The following is a 13,270-nucleotide window of genomic DNA, read 5'->3' as shown; positions in this document are numbered from 1 at the left end:
GTTAGCTTCATTGCTATAAACCATTGATTCCCTTTTCATTTCCTTTTCTGTGTACATTTTTGTAATTTTCTTAGTGGTTATCTTCAGTTTTATACTTCATATCTTATAACAAAAATCTAATTTTAACTTATAGGAACTTAGCTTTAGTAGCTTACATAGTTGTACTCTTACCCTTTCTCTCCCCATTTATGTTTTTATTGTCATTTATTGTAGCTTTATACATTGTGTGCCCACTGATATATATTTGTAATTATTGTTTCATGCATTTGTCTTTTAAAAAATATAGGAAAGAAGAGTTATGAACCAAATATGCACTAATACTGGTTTTTATATTACCTATATAGTTTTATTTAACAATATTTTTATTTCTTTGGATGGTTTTAGGTTGCACTTTGGTGACTTATATTTGAGCCTGAAGGATGTCTTCTAGCATTTTTTGTAGCTTGTGTTTATCTTGGATTTCTTAATCTCATCTTCACTTGTGAAGGTTAGTTTTCCTGGATCAGGAATTCCAGTTTTCTGACAGCTTTTTTTTATCTTCCAGCCCTTTATGTTTTCCCACTGCCTCCATGGCTTCTGATGAGAAATTCAGTGTAATCTTACTGAGGATCTCTTGTAAATGATAAGTCACTTCTCTCTTGCTGCCTCCAAGATTCTCTCTGTTTTTGTTTTTCAACATTTTGGTTACAATATGTCTCGGTGTGTATCTATTCGAATGTATCCTGTTTGGAATTTATTGAGATAGTTGGATGTATAGATTTATGGTTTTTGTTTTGTTTTGTTTTATCAGTTGGGGAAGTTTTTAACCATTATTTCTTCAGGTGTTCTTTAATTCCCTCTCTCTCTTGCCTCTTTCTCTGGAACTTCTATTATGTATATGTTGGTACACTTGATGGTGTCCCTCAGGCATCTTATGTTCTGCTTACTTATCTTCATTCGTCTTTCTGCTACTTCACCTTATCTTTAAGTTTACTGAATATTTCTCTGCCTATTCAGATATGCTGTTGAAAGCTTTGAGGCCATTTCTCATTTCAAATACTTTCCAGGTTCAAAATTTCTATTTTGTTCCTTTTTAAAATTTCCGTTCCTTAAAAATAAAATAAAATAAAATTACCATCCCTTTGTTAAAATTGTTGAGACATCTTTCTTCTGGTTTCCTTTGTTCTTTGTGTGTGGTTTCTTCCAGCTGTTTAAGCAAATTTAAGACAGTTGATTGTTTTTTTTTAAGTTTTATTTATTTAAGTCATCTCTACACCCTTCATGAGGACCCTGAGATCAAGACTCACATGCTTCTCTGACTGAGCCAGTCAGGTGCCCAAGACAGTTGATTTTCCTTCCAGTGTCTGTGCATCTTCAGGAATAGTTTATGTTACTCTCTTCTTTTCCTGTGATAGACCCTATTTTCTTTTCTCTTTGCATGATTGACACTGTTTTGGAAACGTGGACATTTTGAATAATATGATGTGGGGACTCTGGGCATCTGACGTTTCTGTCTTCAGGGTGTGTTGCTTTCGCTTGCTGTAGGTTAGAGTGGTGTGTTTGCTTAGTGACTTTTATACAATGTTTTTGTAAATATTCTTTCTCTTGTGGTCTCTGGAGTTTTTGTTCCTTTAGCTTGTAATCAGCAATTGCTTGGACCACGATTTCCTAAAATGCCTGGAATCCAGCAGAAAAGTTAAATGAAGGAGCCCTCTCCCAGTCTTGACAATTGGCTGTGTTGACTGGCTATGTTTAGCTATGCTGTTTACGACTTGGCCTTAGCATCACTTTCTGTTTACCCTGAGCCAAGCCATTAGCAGGAGGTGAAAGACCCTTTGGGTCTTCATTTTTTTTTCACGCACGGTACCTTGGCTATGTGTGGCTTTCCAGAATTCCCATTATACACAGGAACTTTTCAAAGCCTTGTTATTGGAAGTATGTCTCCCTCCAGCTTTTCCTCTCTGGCTCTTGGTGTCTGTTGTTTGCCGCAGCTATCCTCCTGTCCCCTGTTGGCAGTGACCTGTCCATGTGTCTGTCAGCATTATCAAGGAATGCCCTCAGCCCTGCCAGTTATCCACCTTGAGAAACTTCGGGGTGAAGCCAGATAAAGGAGAGTGCCTTCCATAGGTCCCTCAGGAAGACCCAGGTAGGGGCTCAAGACAGGCTAGTGTAATTCCTTTAGAACAAGATTTGCTCTGCTCCCGCTGGGTTCAGGAATCCACACTGGGAATGTGGACTCTTGCCTTAAGACCATCACAGATCTGCATAGGGGTAGGGACTTGGGCGAGTTAAAATGTTAACATTGTTCTCTTACTGGGTTTAAATTACTTTCCTCTTGATTCATTGTTAGCTTCATTGCTGTAAACCTTTGACTGATTTCTACAGTTTCAACGAAGTTCATTCTGAGAGTCTTTGCTTCTTTCTTTGGTGTTTTTGAGGAGAGATAGGCCCTGGGAATGTCCTACACCATTTTTCTGATGTCCCATGCCATCTACTTTTAAGTAATTTATCTAGTGCTGGAAACATAGTAGTTGCCGATGAAATATTCTTAAGCTAATGCATTTATAACTATTTATCAAAATGCTTATCATTTGAAAAACACTTTTGCCTTATTAATTGGTGAAAATGATAATGAAAGGTTTTTTATTTCTGTTTAATGAATAAGAACCAAAGCAAACTCATGTAAAGCAAATACAAACACACAACAAAAATCAAAACTCAACTCAAACTTGCTTCTTGACGAGAATCCTCTTTAAGAATAGGCCAGTAAAAAAGATAGTGTTTACTTATTTTTAAGTGAAATTCATTTACTTTGTCTGTAGGTGTCCCTTGGAGTTTATCTTTACAAGCAGTGTTTGTATAAGGTGAGGCAAGAGGAAGAAAGTAATGATCAATTATTTGTGTAAACAACTCACATTTTATCTGGAGGCATTACTTACTGGATTGGAGTAAGGTTTATATATAGCTCTTAATGATTCCTTAATATGGAATATATTTTGAAAAATATGTAAAGCCACATGATCCTTCAATTTATATGGTGTACCTGTGCTTTTTAATGAGGCAAGGTAGAATTGATTTTTTTTTTTTCCTATCTTGAAATGAAGGCATTCTCCTGTAACTGTTAAGTGCTTTTAGATTCAATAGAAGACTGTTCCACTATATCGTGTGATTAGGTATGACCTTCGTGGGAGAAGAAGGTCAGCGCTGCAGACTTGGTGCTTCAATACTCAATGGGCAGTTCTGGGGCTTGATATAGAGGCCATGGTGGTCGGCAGGACAAGCATTACCCACCAGCTGCAGCTGTACTCACCTGCCTAAACATTTATAATCGACTCAAGCATATGACATCTCTTTTTTTCCTATATTGCAACCTTATAACATTTATTACAATACATTTTATTGAATTATGACACAGTTAACCTTGTAATATTTTGGACCTACTTACCCTTCTGCAGCAGACAGCCAACCTAAAGTAGGAGGCATCAGCCAACGTTAAATAGTTACTACTTTTGGCACATGGGCCATTTCAGTACCTGGCAAGGAGGAGGGCTGGTGTTTTTCCAAGGGAATCTGAGTATTGTGGAGTATTTCCTAGTTCTGCATTAGAATATGGGTATCAAGGTAGAAAACTCCATAACGTCTTCAGGCCTAAGTTTATTGAGCGAATCAGTACAATTCCATCAATGAATTTCCTTGAACTCCTTGCAAGAAACGGTTTAGCTGAAGTCACAGAATCATGCAGTTCTTGAGTTGTAGGAAACTTTAAGACCATTGAGTCCATCATAGCTCCCCACCTTTTTTTTTTTTTTTAAAGAAGTCCTGAGATGTTAGATATCTTGCTTCACATCCTCTATGGTGATAGTTCTATAGTAAAAGTGTTAATATTAAAAATGTATTTTAGGTGCCAGAGGTTAGGAAAAAAAATCAAGGAAAGAATCATCGGAATAGAAGTCAGTGATCTTAGAGCTATCAGGGTGCCTTTAGGGGATGGGACTTTTAAAGAACTTATTTGAAAGGAAAGAGCCACTAATAGCATAAGGAAAGAGGTGATGACACCATGTTAAGAAGGTAAACAAAGACAACTGCACATATGGGAGAAGGCATATAAAGAGGAAAATACCCAGAGTATGCTGGTGACTATATCTTCCTGGAGGGAACTGTCACCCGTGTGTTCTATGGTTTGGCCCTTTGCTCTGAACTCATCCAGGGCAAAGGTGATTTATATGAATGAGTTGATGGCATGCAGAAGATATGAAATTGGATGGGAAAGATAGCTGATGTGATTATGTTAGAATCAGTATTCAAAATGGTGTAAGTCCTGAGCCCATGAAAACAAAAATGGATAGCTCTGCATGTAGTCTAAAGATCGATAAAAACAAAGACCACTCTAAACCATTTGACTAAGAAAAGGCAAAATTTGTCAGCAGTGCAAGCGGTATACCTTTTAAAATATTTTTTTGGTCAGAGGCGCCTGGATGGCTCAGTTAAGCGTCCATCTCTTGGTTTCAGCTCAGGTTGTGCCTCAGGGTCATAGAATCAAGCTTGTCATTGGGCTCTGTGCTCAGCACAGGCAGCTTGAGATTCTTTCCCTCTCCCTCTGCCCCACCCCCTGCTTGCACATGTGTTCTCTCTCTCTCTCTCTAAAATAAATCTTTAAAAAAACTTTTTTTGGTCCATAAGGGCAGCAGTATATTCAAAAATTGAATGTGAATCTTGCTTATTTTATGATGAACTTTGTATTTACTGTATCCAGAGTAAGTAGTAGAGCAATGCTATTCAGACCTTTGCTAGAACAGTGCATCAACTGGATGTTTTATTGGAAAGAAAATGATGAGCTACATGAGTAGCAATCCCTAAATGTTCTCAGGACAACTGCTTTGAGAATCTACTGAAAGCTATAACCTTTTTCCTTTGCAAAATAAACATGGTCCCCAGATCCTGTCTGTGAAATCAGGGGGCTCACATACCGGTGTTAAGAATTATCTTTAAAACAGAGCAGTGATTGGAAGGGAGTCAGGAGAAGGGTTGAGGAAACCAGGCCATTTGGAGAACATGTGAAAGAGTTAGGCATGTTTAGATTGGAGAGTAAAGGGCATTTATTACCTAAGTGGTCATGTAATGGACCTTAGCAGCGCTTACCAATCTGGAGCTTGCTGTTTCTCCTGGCACCCTGGCCGCTGCATTTCTGTGAGGTTAGTTCTGGGCAGCACAACAAGAGCAGAGGGCGGGGCGGGGGTGGGGGATGATTTCTGAGCTCTGATATCTGGTTGTTGCTATAAGATACATCTGTGCTGTCCCCACCATTTGCATTGAGGAAGCAGCATATTCAAGATAGAGAAGCTAAGGTTGGGGAATCCTCCACCAGTTGGGGTCTGTGAGTAACCGTGCTAACCCACGATAAACATGCCACGTGAAGGAAGTCTCTATTGAGCTCAGCAGCTGATTTGCTATCTTAGCATAGTTTATCTTATTCAGATAACTGCTTCCATATTTTCTTTTTTTTTTTGAAACAATTTTAATTGACATACAAGGAACTGTAGACATTTCATGTGTACAATTTCATGAGTTTGCACAAAAGGCATTTTTTACTATTTTGATTGTAATGGAAATTTCAAGACACTAAAAAAATAGAAATTGGCCAAAATATTGCATTGCTTACGTTTATATCAAATCTTGTCCCCAGCAAAAAAAAAATAATTATCCCCCACTTTTATCATGCCCTCTGTATGAAGGCGGCACTCCTCAACTGTGTAACCTGCACTGGGCCCAGAACTGGCACAGCTCAAGGGACAGACAGATGACTTTCTGTGGGACCGTAACCACAGCTGGGCATTCACCAGCTTTGATCAGTCAGTCATTCGGTGGTTGGGGGGGGGGGGATGCAGGTGGAAGGCACTGAAGCCTTGAATTGCTTCTCTCCACTCAGAAATTGTGCCCTTGTGGCCATATCTAAGCCCAATTCCCATTCATCATTTGAGACACTGAAATCTAAAAATAAAGTACATATGATATCTAAACAAAGGGGCTTGATGCATGAGATTTTCAGATATTCTGCTTTCCTCTCCCTGGTCATATATATGCAGTCTATGCTGTGGGAAGGGGCACGTGCATCTCTCTGATTTGTTGAAAACCCGTTGGCAATAATCTTAGTCTGGTTGTCATGAGAACAAATTACTGTTACTTGCTATCTGATGATCTTCTGCTTCATGAAGATTATTTTCCCAAGGATTCTCTACAGTGATAAGGAAGAACTTTCTAATAATTAGGGATAATGAAAAATTAAATGAACCACAGATCTCCTCATGGCTAGAAATACTCAAAGACTGATTATATGTACAGGATCTGGCCCTGGGGAGGGGATTGCACTCCATGGCCTCTAAATGGCAATCAAAAGCTCAGTCTGTGCTGGTTTTTGCATAAATGTCCCCAGTCCCCTTAAATTTCCTCAGGCACTTTTTGATAGTGTATATTAGACACTTGTTTTTTTTCTTGAATTTTTAAAATTTAAGTTCAGTTGATTAACATATAATGTATTATTAGTTTCGGGGGTACAGGTCTGTGACTCATCAGTCTTATATAATAGCCAGTGCTCATTACATCACATGCCCTCCTTAATGTCCATCACCCAGTTACCTCATCCCTCCACCCCCCTCCACTCCAGTAACCCTCAGTTTGTTTCCTGTGATTAAGAGTCTTTTAGGGTTTATCTCCCTCTCTGGTTTCTAGACACTGTTTTCTAACAGAGGCTCTAAGTATAAAAGTCTGAATTTTAAAGGTTGCCTTTAACTGGAGTAAGCACAGGTAGAACAGAATTGAATTATTCCAGAAAAATGAGCCTGGAGTTACGTGTGTTGAGTTGTATGTGTGGAGTTGAGTGTGATGAGAGTCAATACCAGTTCAGAGACCACCATTGGTTTAGATTTTTAGGTCCAGAATACTAGTCTGTGTCTGTTCATAATCAGAGTACTTCCTTTTAATGATCTTTAGTTTCAGTTGGTAATTTTGTGGCTTGTCCCCCACTAATCTGGAGGGGCTACCGTGATCTTCCACTGACCATTTCTGTGGCTTGTTTTATTTGTGTCTTTTTTTAATTATGTTAATCACCATACATTACATCATTAGTTTGTTTTATTTGTGTCTTTTTAATTTTTTTTATTTTTTATTCTTATGTTAATCCCCATACATTACATCATTAGTTTTAGATGAAGTGTTCCATGATTCATTGTTTGTGCATAACACCCAGTGCTCCATGCAGAATGTGCCCTCCTCAATACCCACCACCAGGCTAACCCATCCTCCCACCCCCTCCCCTCTAGAACCCTCAGTTTGTTTTTCAGAGTCCATCATCTCTCATGGTTCGTCTACCTCTCTGATTACCCCCGCTTCATTCTTCCCTTCCCGCTACCTTCTTCTTCTTCTTATTTTTTTTTTCTTAACATATATTGCATTATTTGTTTCAGAGGTACAGATCTGAGATTCAACAGTCTTGCACAATTCACAGCGCTTACCAGAGCACATACCCTCCCCAGTGTCTATCACCCAGTCACCCCATCCCTCCCACCCCACCCCCACTCCAGCAAACCTCAGTTTGTTTCCTGCGATTAAGAATTCCTCATATCAGTGAGATCATATGATACATGTCTTTCTCTGTTTGACTTATTTCACTCAACATAATACCCTCCAGTTCCATCCACGTCGTTGCAAATGGCAAGATCTCATTCCTTTTGATGGCTGCATAATATTCCATTGTATATATATACCACTAGTTCTTTATCCATTCATCTGTCGATGGACATCTTGGCTCTTTCCACAGTTTGGCTATTGTGGACATTGCTGCTATAAACATCGGGGTGCACGTACCCCTTCGGATCCCTACTTTTGTATCTTTGGGGTAAATACCCAGTAGTGCAATTGCTGAATCATATGGTAGCTCTATTTTCAACTTTTTGAGGAACCTCCATACAGTTTTCCAGAGTGGCTGCACCAGCTTGCATTCCCACCAACAGTGTAGGAGGGTTCCCCTTTCTCCGCATCCCCGCCAACATCTGTTGTTTCCTGACTTGTTAATTTTAGCCATTCTGACTGGTGTGAGGTGGTATCGCATTGAGGTTTTGATTTGGATTTCCCTGATGCCGAGCGATATTGAGCACTTTTTCATGTGTCTGTTGGCCAATTGGATGTCTTCTTTGGAAAAATGTCTGTTCATGTCTTCTGCCCATTTCTTGATTGGATTCTTTGTTCTTTGGGTGTTGAGTTTGATGAGTTCTTTATAGATTTTGGATACTTGCCCTTTATCTGATATGTCATTTGCAAATATCTTCTCCCATTCTGTCGGTTGTCTTTTGGTTTTGTTGACTGTCTCCTTTGCTTTGCAAAAGCTTTTTATCTTGATGAAGTCCCAATAGTTCATTTTTGCCCTTGCTTCCCTTGCCTTTGGCGATGTTTCTAGGAAGAAGTTGCTTCGGCTGAAGTCGAAGAGGTTGCTGCCTGTGTTCTTCTTTAGGATTTTGATGGACTCCTGTCTCACATTGAGGTCTTTCAACCATTTGGAGTCTATTTTTGTGTGTGGTGTAAGGAAGTGGTCCAGTTTCATTCTTCTGCATGTGGCTATCCAATTTTCCCAACACCATTTGTTGAAGAGACTGTCTTTGTTCCATTGGACATTCTTTCCTGCTTTGTCAAAGATGAGTTGACCATAGAGTTGAGGGTCCATTTCTGGGCTCTCTATTCTGTTCCATTGATCTATGTGTCTGTTTTTGTGCCAGTACCATGCTGTCTTGATGAGGACAGCTTTGTAATAGAGCTTGAAGTCCGGAATTGTGATGCCGCCAGCTTTGCTTTTCTTTTTCAACATTCCTCTGGCTATGCGGGGTCTTTTCTGGTTCCATACGAATTTTAGGATTATTTGTTCCATTTCTTTGAAAAAAGTGGATGGTATTTTGATGGGGATTGCATTGAATGTGTAGATTGCTCTAGGTAGCATTGACATCTTCAAAATATTTGTTCTTCCAATCCATGAGCATGGAATGTTTTTCCATTTCTTTGTGTCTTCCTCAATTTCTTTCATGAGTATTTTATAGTTTTCTGAGTACAGATCCTTTGTCTCTTTGGTTAGATTTTTTCCTAAGTATCTTATGGTTCTGGGTGCAATTGTAAATGCGATCGACTCTTTAACTTCTCTATCTTCTGTCTTGTTGTTGGTGTATAGGAATGCCACTGACTTCTGTGCATTGATTATATATCCTGCCACTTGACTGAATTCCTGTATGAGTTCTAGCAGTTTTGGGGTGGAGTCTTTTGGGTTTTCCACATAAAGTATCATATCATCTGCAAAGAGTGAGAGTTTCACTTCTTCTTTGCCAATTTGGATGCCTTTGATTTCTTTTTGTTGTCTGATTGCTGTGGCTAGGACTTCCAATACTATGTTGAATAGCAGTGGTGATAGTGGACATCCCTGCCGCGTTCCTGACCTTAGGGGGAAAGCTCTCAGTGTTTCCCCATTGAGAATGATATTCGCTGTAGGTTTTTCATAGATGGCTTTTATGATATTGAGGTATGTACCCTCGATCCCTATACTCTGAAGAGTTTTGATCAAGAAAGGATGCTGTACTTTGTCAAAAGCTTTTTCTGCATCTATTGAGAGGATCATATGATTCTTGTTCTTTCTTTTGTTAATGTATTGTATCACATTGATTGATTTGCGGATGTTGAACCAACCTTGCAGCCCAGGGATAAATCCCACTTGGTCGTGGTGAATAATCCTTTTAATGTACTGTTGGATCCTATTGGCTAGTATTTTGGTGAGAATTTTTGCATCCATTGTCATCAGGGATATTGGTCTGTAATTTTCCTTTTTGATGGGGTCTTTGTCTGGTTTTGGGATCAAGGTAATGGTGGCCTCATAAAACGAGTTTGGAAGTTTTCCTTCCATTTCTATTTTTTGGAACAGTTTCAGAAGAATAGGTATTCATTCTTCTTTAAATGTTTGGTAGAATTCCCCTGGGAAGCCATCTGGCCCTGGGCTTTTGTTTGTTGGGAGATTTTTGATGACTGCTTCAATTTCCTTAGTGGTTATAGGTCTGTTCAGGTTTTCTATTTCATCCTGGTTCAGTTTTGGTAGTTGATACATCTCTAGGAATGCATCCATTTCTTCCAGGTTATCTGATTTGCTGGCATAGAGTTGCTCCTAATATGTTCTTATAATTGTTTGTGTTTCTTTGGTGTTGGTTGTGATCTCTCCTCTTTCATTCATGATTTTGTTGATTTGGGTCATTTCTCTTTTCTTTTTGGTAAGTCTGGCCAGGGGGTTATCAATCTTGTTAATTCTTTCAAAGAACCAGCTCCTAGTTTCGTTGATCTGTTCTACTGTTCTTTTAGTTTCTATTTCATTGATTTCTGCTCTGATCTTTATGATTTCTCTTCTCCTGCTGGGTTTAGGCTTTATTTGCTGTTCTTTCTCCAGCTCCTTTAGGTGGAGGGTTAGGTTGTGTACTTGAGACCTTTCTTGTTTCTTGAGAAAGGCTTGTATTGCTATATACTTTCCTCTCAGGACTGCCTTTGCTGCATCCCAAAGATTTTGAACAGTTGTGTTTTCATTTTCATTGGTTTCCATGTATTTTTTTAATTCTTCTTTAATTTCCTGGTTGACCCATTCATTCTTCAGTAGGATGCTCTTTAGCCTCCATGTATTTGAGTTCTTTCCGACTTTCCTCTTGTGATTGAGTTCTAGTTTCAAAGCATTGTGGTCTGAAAATAGGCAGGGAATGATCCCAATCTTTTGGTACCGGTTGAGACCTGATTTATGACCTAGGATGTGATCTATTCTGGAGAATGTTCCATGGGCACTAGAGAAGAATGTGTATTCCATTGCTTTGGGGTGGAATGTTCTGAATAGGTCTGTGAAGTCCATTTGGTCCATTGTGTCATTTAACGTCTTTATTTCCTTGTTGATCTTTTGCTTAGACGATCTATCCATTTCAGTGAGGGGGGTGTTAAAGTCACCCACTATTATTGTATTGTTGTTAATGTGTTTCTTTGCTTTTGTTATTAATTGCCTTATATAATTGGCTGCTCCCATGTTAGGGGCATAGATATTTACAATTATTAGATCTTCTTGTTGGATAGACCCTTTAAGTAGGATATAATGTCCTTCCTCATCTCTTATTACAGTCTTTGGTTTAAAATCTAATTTGTCTGATATAAGGATTGCCACCCCAGCTTTCTTTTGGTGTCCATTAGCATGGTAAATGGTTTTCCACCCCCTCACTTTCAATCTGGGGGTGTCTTTGGTTCTAAAATGAGTCTCTTGCAGACAGCATATCGATGGATTTTGTTTTTTAATCCAGTCTGTTAGCCTGTGTCTTTTGATTGGGGCATTTAGCCCATTTACATTCAGGGTAACTATTGAAAGATAACAATTTAGTGCCATTGTATTGCCTGTAAGGTGACTGTTACCGTATATTGTCTGTGTCCCTTTCTGGTCTATGTTGCTTTTAGGGTCTCTCTTTGCTTAGAGGACCCCTTTCAAGATTTCCTGTAGGGCTGGTTTTGTGTTTGCAAATTCCTTTAGTTTTTGTTTCTCCTGGAAGCTTTTTATGTCTCCTTCAATTTTCAATGACAGCCTAGCTGGATATAGTATTCTTGGCTGCATATTTTTCTCCTTTAGTGCTCTGAATATATCCTGCCAGTCCTTTCTGGCCTGCCAGGTCTCTGTGGATAGGTCTGTTGCCAATCTAATGTTTCTACCCTTGTAGTTTACATATCTCTTCTCCCGAGCTGCTTTCAGGATTTTCTCTTTGTCTCTGAGACTTGTAAGTTTTACTATTAGATGTCGGGGTGTTGACCTATTTTTATTGATTTTGAGAGGGGTTCTCTGTGCTTCCTCGATTTTGATGCCTGTTTTCTTCCCCAAATTAGGGAAGTTCTCTGCTATAATTTGCTCCATGATACCTTCTGCCCCTCTCTCTCTTTCTTCTTCTTCTGGGATCCCAATTATTCTAATGTTGTTTCGTCTTATGGTATCGCTTATCTCTCGAATTCTGCCCTCATGATCCAGTAGTTGTTTATCTCTCTGTTTCTCAGCTTCTTTATTTTCCATCATTTCATCTTCTATATTACTGATTCTCTCTTCTGCCTCATTTATTCTAGTAGTTAGTGCCCCCATTTTTGATTGCACCTCATTAATAGCCTTTTTGATTTCTACTTGGTTGGATTTTAGTTCTTTTACTTCTCCAGAAAGGGTTTCTCTAATAACTTCCATGCTTTTTTCAAGCCCAGCTAGTATCTTTAAAGTGATGATTCTTAAGTCTAGATCTGACATCGTATTAATGTCCATATTCAGTAGGTCCCTGTCAGTCGGTACTACCTCTTGTTCTTTTTGTTGAGGTCATTTTTTCCGTCTTGTCATTTTGTGTAGAGGAGAATAGATTAATGAATGCAAATATTCTAGCAGAGTAACAACGTCCCCAGAAAATATACTCTAAACAAATCTGAAAAGACCTTCCAGAAAGTGGTCGCTTTTCTGATGAGAGAGTTGTTGCTCTTCTTTTCTTCGATCTCCTGTTGAGTTTGTAGGTGTTCAGAATGGTTTGATCCCTATCCAGCGGAATTCCTGAGAGGAGACGAAATCCAGGTCTCCTACTCCTCTGCCATCTTGCTCCGCCCCTTATTTGTGTCTTAAAATGAATATGAATTCACATTCTCAATCTTGCTCCACTGAATGGCATTTCTAAGGAAATGAACCTTAGCATCACTGAGTTCTAGTTACCGTCATTGTTATGACTTTTAGGGGAACTAATTTTTGTTTCAGGATCAAATATAACATACCTCACTGCTTTATTTTTTCTGATATGGCACGAATTCCTTTGGGCATGTAAGTAATATATTCAAGTAAAAAAAAATTCTCTTAGATTTGGTTTATATGACTTTAAATTTCCTGTTGCTTACATTTGGAAATGAGTCCAAGGAAATCAAGATATTATTTGCTGGCTCCAGTAAAGCCGTTCTGGAGAAGCAATTAGGATACATTCGGATAGCGGCTATATTAGCTGTTGCAGGCGAAAGATAAAAAGAGACTGTTTGCATTCCAGAAAGGAATGACAACAGCAGTATAATAGAGACACAGATTATTCTCGAAACATGGATGGTTAACTGGCATTTTCTGGATGTGTGACCTTGAGTAAACTTCTTAGCTTTTCCCAGCCCAAATTTCTGCATCCGTCAAATGGGGATAATTGTACCTTGCTCATACTATTGCATGGTTAAATGAGGAAATACATAAATGCAAAACATG

The sequence above is a fragment of the Mirounga angustirostris genome, unplaced genomic scaffold (genome assembly GCF_029215605.1).
Source record: "Mirounga angustirostris isolate CCGP_5_RB_7025 unplaced genomic scaffold, mMirAng1.0.hap1 SCAF_6, whole genome shotgun sequence".
NCBI classification, from domain to species: Eukaryota; Metazoa; Chordata; class Mammalia; order Carnivora; family Phocidae; genus Mirounga; species Mirounga angustirostris.
Note: the sequence above shows the minus strand (reverse complement) of the source record.